Source organism: Arvicanthis niloticus, chromosome 10, assembly GCF_011762505.2.
Source record: "Arvicanthis niloticus isolate mArvNil1 chromosome 10, mArvNil1.pat.X, whole genome shotgun sequence".
In the NCBI taxonomy this organism is placed as follows: Eukaryota; Metazoa; Chordata; class Mammalia; order Rodentia; family Muridae; genus Arvicanthis; species Arvicanthis niloticus.
This window is the reverse complement of record NC_047667.1, coordinates 55,866,087-55,879,396: the sequence shown is the minus strand read 5'-3', so window position 1 is coordinate 55,879,396 and position 13,310 is coordinate 55,866,087. Positions and strand designations below refer to the sequence as shown.

General features: G+C 41.1%; 2 pseudogenes; both read left to right on the top strand.

Moving 5' to 3' along the window:
- The first annotated feature begins 550 nt into the window (after positions 1 to 550).
- Positions 551 to 969, top strand: LOC117716033 (E3 ubiquitin-protein ligase RNF125 pseudogene; annotated as a pseudogene).
- A 4,876-nt stretch (positions 970 to 5,845) lies between these two features.
- Positions 5,846 to 7,052, top strand: LOC117716032 (eukaryotic translation initiation factor 4E pseudogene; annotated as a pseudogene).
- The last annotated feature ends 6,258 nt before the right edge of the window (positions 7,053 to 13,310 follow it).

Sequence of the window (13,310 nt, the reverse complement as noted above, 5' to 3'; positions counted from 1 at the left end):
GTTTAGATGTTTATAACAGACTTAAGTATTCTAAATATTGCAGACTCTCACTACATTAAAAAAAAACAATGTGTGGATGACTTGCAAATGTCTAATTAAACTGCCATTGAAGTGCTTAGACTTTCCATTGCAGCTTCTCAGAGGGCTGGATAGATATGGTTCTGATTTATGAAACTTAGGCTCTATGAGGGGAACAGTCAATATTAGAAGTGATATACTGTGGATTTATTTTCCTCAGTTACACTCATGTAGGAGGCAATCAAATGCAACACATGCCCTTTTGAGCAATGGCAAGGCCAAGTCAGTACTGCCTCTACTACGATGGAGACTCCAGAGGGCAGCAGGAATCTGGAGCTGTCCATCACCTCCTTTGATGCTCCACATACCTGGAGGTGCTGCACCAGCTGTTCCAGATCTGCTGGACCACGTGTCCATGTGTTCTATCAACTCTGTATTAAGACCAGTGCAAAGAACCAAAAATGAACATGTCCATTCTACTAGGCATACCTTCCTTCGGAGGGAGTGCCAGCAACTGACATGGCCAAAAAGAATGGAATCAGACTATCAGATCTGTGCTAAGTACAGGGCTCTGGTTTACCTCCATGACCCAAAGGTACGTATAAGAACTTGTAAGAAGTACATGGATAAGTGTGGGCCACTGCAAGAACTTGATGAGACAAACAAGATGTGTATATCCATTTTATCAAAAGGACCTGGATGAAGACAGCTTGCCGGATCACTGTATTATCCACCACAGATCAGAAAGGAGGTTTATGTTCTGTTCACTTTGCCATTTAATTCCTAATGAAAGTCTAAGCACTTCAATGGCAGTTTAATTAGACATTTGCAAGTCAGCCACACATTGTTTTTTTAATTCATAGATCTTGATATAATTAAGGAAGTGCTTAGATGTGTAGAGTATTAGATGGCTCACTTCTTGAATATGTGGATCATCCAAACATCATATAATTTTATGAATAGTAAAGGGACCATTTGCTTGCATCATTTAAGATGCTTCTTGAAGAACCTATGGGAAATTGCCAATGTTTGTTGGAGAAAAGTACACTACAGTCTTACATGTGTGTCTCTTACATTGCACTTAAGAACTGCTTTTACTATGATTGTTTAGATCCACTTTTAAACTCTTGAGGTTCTCAGACATGTAACCACACATGTAACCTTCATCAGTCATTAGCAGATGGAAGAGGCACAGGCTGAGTATGTGGTGGATGAGCGCCATGTGCACATTGGTGATGCTGTGTATAACACTACCTATTCACGACTATCATGGTTAGGCAAAATAACCCATCTCTGTTCTATGTAAAAGATGGAGAAGGGAAAGAAGCATGGACACTGAAGGAAATCTGAGGGACTGTGGACAGTCTTATGTGGAAGGAGGAAAGGAAAAATGTGAGCTCAACAATATCCATTTTAACCAAATTATAGTACATGATACTACAGCAGCTTCTGTGCTTAAAGTGTACATTTGCGAGGTGTGGTGGTGCATGCCTGTAATCTAAGTTCTTGGGAGTTAAGAGAGAGAAAAATTAGGAGTTCAAGGTTAGCCTTGGCTAACAAGACCAGAAAACCCATTAAGAAATTGAAATGAGGAGCCATGCCAGAGATGATTTTGCATTCTTCCTTAAATGACCAGCTCTTTGTTTGGGTAAGATGATGGCTTTACACTGGAGCTGGTGTACATACAGGATTACAGAGCATGGGCATGGTATATATCCACTGTATTGAAAATTTTTATAAACATATCAAAAATATTTTATTTTTCTGTTCGTTGTTTAAAATTTTAAAACCACAGTGTAGAAAATATGAAACATAGAGAGAAATTAGCCTATGCCCTACCACTCTGAAATGTGGCCTTGTCTTTTTCTTTTTCACTGATCCATACTTTTTTATTTAAGAAAACATAGATTATGAATAGTAGTACAATTTACATATTGAATAGCACTGTAACAGAATGTTTTGGTGCCGTTTTAAACAGAATAAAAGAGAAAATTTTTCTGGGGAATATCCCTTCCCCGGAGCAAAATTTTTAAAATCACATCTTGTAAATGGGCCATTGCAATAAATGTATTTGGCACCTAGTCATGTCTGACTGCTATTGTGCTGGTGGCCAACAGAATTAAAGAAAATTTCCCAATTTTCAAAGCCACTGGCTCAAAGGAACAATACGTGTTGGTTTCTTTGGGGATTCAAAACTGGTCCTTCATACTTCACTGCACAAAAAGTTGTGTTCACATACATCTGACATGAAAACAAAATGATGAAACTTAAGCTAGAACAGACTTAGTTTTATGCCTTTGGAGACTCAAGTGGCCCTCGCCTGTCCTCAGTCCTTCCTTGTCACCCTGTGCTTTCCTTCAAGGTTTTTAATTGTATGTTTCAGGATGTAAGACTTGGTCCTCGTACTTGTCCCTGGCTTCATTTGTTCCAAGGGGATTTCATACAATTTCATGTCTACTGGGATCCCTGGGATGTTGATGGCTCCTCATGCTTGTTGAGACCCACACTCTGCCTCAACACTTTTCCTCAACACTTTTGGGGCTAAGTGCTCTGGTCAAGAGAGAGTGTGGCTCTTGGGGCAAGAGACTCGAAGAATGGAGACAAGACAGTGTGATAAAGTCTCTCCTATTTTCTCAAGTCTCTCTTATTGAAGTCGAATTCTGAGGTATTTATATATGCAAGCAGGAGACCACAGGTGAAAACACTTTACCATGTGCACCATACAGCTGAGGTCACTAAACAGCAAAACAAGCTATGTGGGATAAACAATATATTTATCAGAGTGTGCTTCAGCTGTTACAGGCTTTTGACGACCAAGTCTTTCATCAGGGTATATGGTTCCAGATGGCTGCAAAGTTGATCTAGCCGCTTTCTACTAAAGTCGGCTCCCAACACATGCTAAGCTCCAGCTTAGATCTCCTGCTGTATCTTTTGAGTGGTACTCACTTCATTCCTCAGAAACTATGGTCTCCAGGTAACAGTATCCTACAGTATGTAGACTCTTCATATTGACTTGCTTTCACTCAGCATACTTTCCCTGAGAGATAGGGTACTGCACATATCCATGAATACTCATTTCCATGCTGGGTTCCCACCACTCCTTCTTTGAAAATACAACTATTGAAAGATACTGGAGTTATTTCCTACTTTGGGCTATTATAAATAAACCTTCGAAGGACATTAATGTACATTTTTTATACACATGTGCTTTCATTTTTCTGGAATAGATGTCCAGGGATGTGATTGCTTAGTCATACATTAAGTTTATATTTAGCTTTCTGAGGAACTGTCTTTTAATCATTTCCTAGAGCAGCTAGCTGGCTTCACCAGTTTACTTACCCATCAGCCCTGTGAGAGAAATCTGCTTATTAACTTCTCTGCCAACAGTTGCCATCATGAGTCTTTCAGTGGTGGCCCTTCTCTGTCATGTAATGGAACCTCATTGCTTCCTTAATGTTGGGTGATGGCAAACACCTTTCCATGTCTCTATCTGCTACACATGCTTTTTACCAATTGTCTTTCCATTTCCTTGTTCATTGTCTAGTTGTAGTAGTTTTCTTTGTTTTACTGAGGTCCTTGAATGTTATGAGTCTTGTCAGATGTATGCTTTGAAAATTTATTCTCTGCACTTGGTCTTTATTTGTCTCCACAGAGGGTCTTGCTAGATTGTCTAAGCTGGCCTTGTGCCTGTTGTCCTATTCCCTCAGAATGCTGAGGCTATAAACATCTTCATACCTGGCTGTCTTCATAATCTTTACAGAATGCTTTGCAGAGAAAAATTAAAAATCCATTTAATTGTGATTGCTCCAAAGTCTCAGCTAATTTAAATAGAATTATCTTTCTTTTTTCCCATAATTATCATCTTACATATCACAAATACTCTGAGAAACACATACTTAGAATGTTGTTCCGGCCACTTTCTTACTTCATTTTACACCATCCAGACACAACTGTCTCTGTCTAATGAACCCGACTTTCTTTTGGTTCTTCTTGTAGAGACCAGGAACCAATCTGAAATCAAATGTAAATCAATTTATAACAAATTAGATGTTGTAAGAATACACTATAATCCTGAAGGGAATTTTTCTAAGAGCTCTCTGGAGACAATTTTAAAACAAATGAGTGACTTCAAGACTGGGAATTTTAATGTACATGGAAGCTGTTTAGAGAAGTTATTTCAATTGCAACAGAGAAACACCAGACATGGATTCTAATCCTGGATTTACCAATAGATGTTTCTTTGGCTTTGGATGATCTTTCTTGCCTATAAAGTTATGGGGGCACAGCAAATTTAATAATCTACAATTCTAATTCAGAGCGACATGTCATCCAGTTGCAGACAGGTGTCTTACTGGGTGTAGTGGCTGGTTTTGTGTGTTAACTTGACACAAGCTGGAGTTATCATAGAGAAAGAAGCCTCTCTTGAGGAAATGCCTCCATGAAATCCAGCTGTAAGGCATTTTCTCAATTAGTGATCAAGGGGAAAGAAACTTGCCCATTGTGGGTGGTGCCATCCTTGGGCTGGTAGTCTTGAGTTCTATAAGAAAGCAAGCTGAGCAAGCCAAGGGAAGCAAGCCAATAAGTAACATCCCCCCATGGCCTCTGTATCAGCTCCTGCTTCCTGTCCTGCTTGGGTTCCAGTCCTGACTTCCTTTGGTGATGAACAGCAGTGTGCAAGTTTAAAATGAATAAACCTTTTCCTCCCCAACTTGCTTCTTGGTCATGAGGTTTTGTGAAGAAATAGAAACTGACTAAGACACTGGGTGAGAAAAGTATTGCATGATCCTGATTGGGAGCACGCAGAGTGGATAATATGAGTATCTCAATCACTCTGAGGGAAGCCGCCCCACCTTCGATAGCACAATAATAATAAAGACTCCAGATACTTTCTGTTCCTTCTAGAATTTAGTGTTTAAGTGATCCTCTACATCTTTGGGTTTTCTGTATTAGAGTGCTCTGAAATTTGGTCTCTCTGATTTTTCAGTTCTAATCTCAACGCATACTGAAAACGTGTGACCAGTAATAAGTTAGATGGAATAGCACCATTTTTTTTCCTAATGTAAGTCTGGGTTAAGGGATAGGAGCATGCAAGAGTACAAGGAAAGAAAGCTGATGACTAGCTTCTTCATATTAGCCGATACACAGCCATATAACAAGAAAAAATACTACCGTGCCTGGCTTGTAATTCACTGTAATAGCAACTTTGCTCAAAGGAAACTTCACAAAGAAAAATTCATCTCCTAGGTGATTTGGAAATCGGTTTCAAAAATGCTTTTGCTTCCAACCTGTCATCTTAAGCTTAGGAACCAAAACAACTCTGCACATACATGGAGAGAAGAGAAGTGTAAGTCTGGTGACCGCTGCTGCTGCAAGAGATAGGAACAGAGACAGAAGCTTTCCTCCAGATCATGAATGTGAATATGGAGGAACATGCTCATAAAATCATGTCGAGGAGTTGGGGAGACAGCCCAGTGGGTAAAAAAATGTTTGCTGTGCTGTAAGTTTATATCCCACACCCTCTACATAAAAACAGCAGGCACCTGTAATTCTAGCATTGTGAGGTGGTGACAGGTGGATCCTGGAAGCTTCTTGCTTAGCCGGCATAGCCCAAATCATGAATTTCGGATTCAGTGAGACACCTCGTATAGTGAGAATTCTGGAATTTTTGTCTCATTGAAAAAAAAAACCCAGGAAATATTTAAAAAATATGCTTTCATTTTAACCCTAGGTGTGAGGAGAGGGGCTGCTTTAGACTTTCTGCAGCAAATGATTTGCCTCGGTGCTCTAGGAGAGGCATGGTTTGGCCAGCTTCGGATAGTTTCCGCAAATGGGTAACATTTGGAATTCTGGGTACTTTTCAGAGGGTGTATAAAGGCTAGGGCCATGAGAGGTGGAATTGCCTGTAGTTTATTAGTAATGATGCTCAAAAAACAAAAAACAATAAAGAAGAAAGAAATTAGATTCAGGTCTGTCTCTCTCTCTCTCTCTCTCTCTCTCTCTCTCTCTCTCTCCTTTCTCTCTTATCTAGTGATAGAGAGTGAAGCTAGGGGGATGAAAGGTGGGGGAAAAAAAGAACCCATAAAGTTGCAAAGACCAGCTACAACCCAGTCTCAAGGGAATACATTTTCCTTTGGCTTTCACATGAGTCCTTTTCACCCAATGCACACTTGTTCCCACACCTCACACACATAATCACACTGATACTTAGAGGAAAATAGCTGCCTAACTGGATCCAAACATTTAAGCAGGTGGAGCAGATCAATCAAAGACAGTGAACTGTGGAACCAGAAATCATTTCTACAGGACAGGATAAAAACCAGAATTTAATCAGGAGGTTGCTAACACAAAACACTGTGATAAACATTCTCTATGGAACCATTGGATACTCTGGATTTTCAAGGATAATAAAAGAAAAACTCAGCAAGCAAACCTTCAATGGATCCCTAAGTTTAATACCATTGAAGACTTTTGGGCTCTATACAAACTTATTCTGTTATTTAGTAATTTAATGTCTGGCTCTGATTACTACTGAACCTTTGTAGGAAGATGATAAATAAACCTGGAGGTTGATGGGTAATTACACTGAACAAATAGGAGAGACAAAGTGACCTTGACCACTTGCCTAACTGGAAAATCTTTGATGACACAGTGATGATGATGTATGTGGGGCAGTTGTTAATGTTAGTTTGAGGGAATAAGACAGTAGCAGGAACTACTGAACGTGAGATCAGAGACACAGTCACACACATGCCAGGATGGTATACAAGCAAAGGCTAGGGCTTCCTCCAATAGTGATTGGTTATCAGTCCCATGCACACTCAGCTACAAAGAATGGTCTCACCACTAAAACTAGTGACAAACCTACATCATTAAGAAGATACTTTCTATGTTTTCTTGCAAGATCAAGTGATACAAGATGCAAGTTGCAGGATCAAGCAATACTATCCTTGCAAGAATATGTTTTGTCATGCAATCAAAATTTGGGATCCGAACCACTGTCTCAGCCAAGCAGAGTGGACTACACTGATGTTTGATTTTCTCCAAATATGCTAAGACGTAAGAGAAGTTTCACTTGGGTTTGTCTTGTATGTCTGCTCATTTTTGAAAAAGTTGTGCTGGAGTGTCCATTATCGCAACTAAAGAATTATAGTATATGTCATTTCCAGAGTCCACAAATGTGTTCCTGGTTCCAAAGTTAGAACCAAAACCCAATCCATCAAAGTCTGTAGATCAGATAAACCCTAAATGTACTAACCTTGTTTCCACTTCTGGCTAATTGTTCTTACTTACTAGCTGAGGCTTGTCAACCCAGGATGCAGATTTTGTGCTTACAAGCTCCTCCTGAGACAAGTTCAGGACTAAACTTGGGTCTTGGACACCTAGTGCAGTCACTGGCTGGCCAACAAAGGCATTCTTTAGGCTTGAACCTGGGTCCAAGTGTTCTTCTCTGGTGAATAGCCCACCCCTCCTTTTGTAGATTTTCCTTGCTGCCCTCTTGGTGACAGCTGTTAGATTTATTTGCTTCCCTCCTTGAAAACAGTAATGATCCTGATTTCAGTTTTGCTTTTGTTTTTGTTTTTTCCCCCTCATATGACACTGGTAGAGGATCCAAGAATATGACGAAAAGGTGAAATAAATATTAAATGTGTGCATTCTTTGACAATTTCTTTTTTTGTAATTACAAAGATTTGCTACAAATTTAGGCATTTAATTCAAGTCAGTGATCTTTTTGTATGATTTTTAAAGCATTATTGTGGAGTATAAAAGATGTAATACTAATTAGAGGCAAATGGAAGGAACTAGAAAATATCATCCTGAGTGAGGTAACACAGTCATAAAAGAACATACATGGTATGCACTCACTGATAAATGGATATCAGGCAAAAAGCTCAGAATACCCATGATAAAACTCACAGACCATATGAAACTCAAGAAGAAGGAAAACCAAAGTGTGGATGCTTCAGTCCTTCTTAGAAGGGGGACCAAAATACTCACAGGAGGTAGAGGGTGGGAGGGACTTGGGAGGAAGAGAGACGGGGAAGGGGAAAGGAAGGATGAGGAAGGATAAAGGGATGATATACAGAGTCAGGAAATTGAACAGAGGTGTGTAGCAATGGGGGATGGGGAACTGGGGGTAGCCACCAGAAAGTCCCAGATGCCAGGAGAGCAAGAGGCTCCCAAGACCCAAAGAGGATGAGATTAGCTGAAATACTGAACAAAGGAGAGGGAGAAGATGTAGACACCATATCCAGAGGTTAGTCAAGGTCCCTGGTTGAGGAATGGGGCCACCAAATCATCTCCAAATTTCTAACCCAGAAGGGCTCCTGTCTAAAGGAAATACAGAGACAAAGTGTGGAGCAGAGACTGAAGGAAAGGCCATGCAGAGACTGCCTCACCTGAGGATCCATCCCATATTCGGACACCAAACCCAGACAACATTGCTAACACCAAGAGATGCTTGCTGACAGGAGCCTGATCTAGCTATCTCCTGAGAGGTTCTACCAGAGCCTGACAAATACAGATGTGGATGCTCCAAGCTAACCATTGGACTGAGCATGGGGACTCCAATGGAGGAGGAGTTAGGGAAAGGACTGAAGGAGCTGAAGGAGTTTGCAATCCCATAGAAAGAACAACAATATCAACCAACAAGACCCCCCCCCCAGAGCTCCCAGGGACTAAACCACCAACCAAAGAGTATGCATGGAGGGACCCATGGCTCCAGCTGCATATGTAGCAGAGGATGGTCTTGTCGAGGATCAATGGGAGGAGTGGCCCTTGGTCCTGTGAAGGCTTGATGCCCCAGTGTAGGAGAATGCCAGGACGTGGATGTGGGAGTGGGTGGGTGGGTGGGAAAACACCCTCATAGGAATGGCTCAGGTAAAAAAGGGGTTCTATTCATATTAAGACAGTGCATGAAATTGGAAATAAATGTGTACAGTGAAATGCCTTTCTGACAACTAGATTTATCCCTCTGTTTCTCCATATCTGCAGGAGAAATCTGTACTTCCTATTGCAAGGCAGTCTGCTTCTTCTTCTCACAGTATCTTCCCCATGCACAGCCCACTCATTTATTATTGTGTTTATTCAACCTTTTAAATAAATTGGATAGATAGCATCATATATATTAGAACCATTTAGCCATCTCAGATTTGGGAAGAATTTAAAGGGACCTACTAGCCACCCACTTTTCCTTTCACTGTACTCAATATAATAATTTATTCACTTTCCCATTTACTTGGCACAGTTTTTAAATGATTTTATTTAATTTTTTTCAAAAGATGCATTTTGATCATATTTTTCCTTTCCTCAACTCTTCCTAAATCCTCCTAGCCTCTGTGCCCCACCCAACTCCATTCTTCCCAACTCCATTGTCTTTTTTTCTCCTTAATACAAAGCAAAAACCAAAACTATGAAAAATAACAAGACAAAAATGCCACAACAAAAAGTGCACAAAAGATGGAGTTTGTTTTGTGTTGTCACAGGGCCTGCCCTGGAGTGTGGTTGCTATGCCCAGTGATACTCCGAGAAAACGGATTTCCCTCATCCAGCAGCTATCAGTTGCAAATAGCTTCTTGGTGAGGAACAGGACGTTGTGTCTTTCCACTTTTCCTTCTCAGACCAGCACACATTGGACACTTTGACTGGGCCAAGATTTGCCGTAAATCTTGAGGATCCCAAAATGATTCAGACACAATCCCTCTCATGAAGGAGCTGGCATTCAAGACCAGCCAGTTTAGTCAGTGCAATAAAAGAGAGAGTGGCAAAGGCTCCGAGATAGCTCAATGGATCAGAAGAGCTCTTGATGCACAGATAACTACAAGGCTAGAGAAGGCTTCAGAGTCTAGGGGAAGTACTGCCCAGGGCTCTAGCATCAGCAGATTATTCTTTTGGAGGTGAGGAATGAGTGAGGAGACCGGAAGGTGAGTGAGGTAGAGACGTCCCCAGGTCCTGATCACAAAACCAAAGGGCAAAACGTTCCCAATTTCAATGCTACTGTATATTAATTTTTTTCTGTTATAAAAATATATTTTATTTTCAATAAAATGATTTATTTGAAGACATCACCACTGAATCTGAACATTATTAGAAAATACCTCAGACAATGTATCTGGGGAGAAAGGGACAAGAAGGGACATATTCTTTACACAGATAGGACTAAACTTACAACTCAGTTTTTGTTGCCTTTTTCCATTCTTTTGCTTCACACACACCCCACCCCTTTTTAGGCTATACTTCCCCCTCTCCCCAGGGTGCTAGATAAAACTGGTATATATTTAGGCCATTTTCATTTTCTCATCATTTTCCCATGAAGATTTTGTTGTTTCCTCTTTCAGACATGACATGAGGACCTCAGGCTGGCCTCATCAACTGATCCCCATGGCACCTTAAAAGAGAATATTCCCCAGGGAAAGGCAGTGCTGGGGACCACTAGTTTCAGTGGCTGTGTTCCCATCGTCGCTAGGCTATCTCAGAAGAGCTGGGAGACAAGCAAGTTTCATTCTGTGTGAAGGAAAATATTCCTACTTGTAGCCAGCATGGTTTCTTCTGATGCCATTTACAAACATTGCGGTTTGAATCTGTTCATAGAAAAATTAATTGTTGGTTTTGGATGTTATTGGAGAAAAAGTCTAATCAGCTTCTCAGTGTACCATTCTGGGAAAAATCTCAGCATCCAGAGGATTCTATTTCAGAGAGTCTCCAGGAAATAGCTCATTAAAAGCATGCCCTTTCAGGGGTGCCTTAAAGCTGGCAAAATTCTTTTCCCTTCTGTCTCCAAGACAAAAGTGGTTTTACAGAAAGGCAGAAGAAAGCATGTCTCCATGTATATGTTTGGGGAAAGCTAAAAGTAGCCACCTGTAAAATATTTGTTTCCCCACAGACACACCTGACCTGTCTTCATAAGTTTCTTCATAACTTAGATCTCACATTCTCTAACCAAATCTTACCTACAGAAGAATACAGACAAAATATGAATCTCAATAGATGTTAAGTCATTAGCATCGCTTAGTGAAAGGCCAAGATGTGCCATGTGTGCTGATGAATCCAGCAGGGGTTTATTTCTTTGCTTCCTGATGAGAAGCCTGAAACACTCAGTTTGTATCAAGCCCTGAAGTTAAGAGACTCACTATGAGGTCACATTGAGCCTTTGATGGACACAGTCACTGAGGAGAGGTGCACCTGGGAACACTCTTGTGATGGAGTGCAGAAATTGATTACAGTGGCTGCAGCTTGTGCTATGAGGAGAGATCATCAAGTGTCCTTGGAGACAGGGCAGGGAGTAGATGATATCTGGCTCTCAAATACCAGAAGCTATTGCAAAATTCCTGGAAACAGAAGCTATTCTTCAATAGCCATTAGGACCATGCAGTTTGGGAAGAATCTACTGAGAAGCTCCAGGGATAAGAAGGTAGGGCCTATAAGTGAAGTCCATCCTGTGGGCTAACCCATAAGACCTTTAAGATTACAAACATCAATTTTGTCCAGAGATGAAGCCTCTAGAGAAAGTGGCCCTAGAAACTTGGATGTTCTCTGCCATAACTGTTTGCTTGACTGAGTGACCACTGAAGCCAGAAAAGCCATGTATAGTCAGTATGGGTCTCACTATGTGTATCTAAACATGAATGAATGAATGCATAGGGGTGTGGAGTGGCCTGGGCAGAAGTTTAGTTGATGTGAATGTAAATCCTCCAACTCAGAAGTAACTTAACTTTTATGACTCATATTGGACTTCAAACCTGTATATGAGTTTCCTCTCTCTTCCAGATTGGAATCTAATATTTGATGGTCAGTTTCCATAGGTTCAACCTGCACTGTGAGGATGCTGTTTGGATTTCATCTGTCCATACCAGCTAGTGCTGTGGTGCCCTTTGGTTCTCTCTATAATGGCTTCTCTTAGAGTTCTATCAGTCCATCTTTCATATATGCATAGGCACAGGAATTTAAGTGTATTTCAGCCATGTCTTGAAGTCTGTTTATGGACCTCCTGCTTGGATACTGTAAGGCAACCATTTCCCAATTAGGATATTCTTGTGTTTCCCAGGTTTTGTTTTAAAAGGTTGGTCCATTCTTCACTCTTCATGCCCTCACTGACCTGGAGAAATGTGTCAGTTACTTTTCTCATATTGTAACCAAATAACTGACAAGACATGACATCAGGAAGGAAGGAAGGATTTGAGAATATAATCTGTTTTTGTTTTTTTTTATTGGATATTTTATTTATTTACATTTCAAATGTTATCTTCTTTCCCTTCCCCAGAAACCCCCTTTCCCATTCCCACTCCTCCTGCTTCTATGAGGGTGCTCCCACACCCACCCACCTCCCCACCCTGGAGTTCCCCCAAACTGAGGCGTCCAGCCTTCATGGGACCAAGGACCTCCTCTCCCACTGATGCCCTACAAGGCCATCCTCTGCTACACATGTAACTGGAGCCATGGGTCTCTCCATGTGTGTTTCCAGGCTGGAGGTTTAAACCCTGGGAGCTCTGGTTGGTTGGTATTGTCGCTTTCCCCATGGGGCCACAAACCTCTTCAGCTCCTTCAGTCTTCTCTCCAACTTCTCCATTGGGGACCCCTCGATCAATTCAATGGCTAACTGCAACTTCAATGGTTAACTCTATATGTGTCAGGCTCTGGCAGAGCCTCTCAGGGGGCAGCTATATCAGGTTCCTGTCAGCATGCACTTCCTGGCATCCACAACAGCATCTGCCTTTGGTGACTGCACATGGGCTAGATTCCCAGGTGAGGCAGTCACTGGAGGGCCCTTCCTTCAGTCTCTGCTTCACACTTTGTCTCCGTGTTTGCTCCCATGAGTATTTTGTTACTCCTTCTAAGGACTGAAGCACCCACACTTTGGTCTTCCTTCTCCATGACCTTTGTGTGGTCTGTGAGTTGTATCTTTGGTATTGTGAGCTTTTGGGCTATAATCCGCTTATCAGTGAGTGCATACCATGTGTGTTCTTTTATGATTGGGTTACCTCACTCAGGATGGTATTTTCTAGTTCCATCCATTTGCCTAAGAATTTAATGAATTCATTGTTTTTAATAGCCGAGTAGTACTCCATTGTGTAAATTTACCACATTTTCTATATCCATTCCTTTATTGAAGGACATCTGGGTCCTTTCCAGCTTCTGGCTATTATAAATAAGGCTGCTATGAACATAGTGGAACATGTGTCTTTGTTATATGTTGGAGCATCTTTGGGGTATATGCCCAGGAGTGGTATAGCTGAGTCCTCTGGTAATACTATGTCCAATTTTCTGAGGAACCTACAGACAAATAATTCTCAACTGAG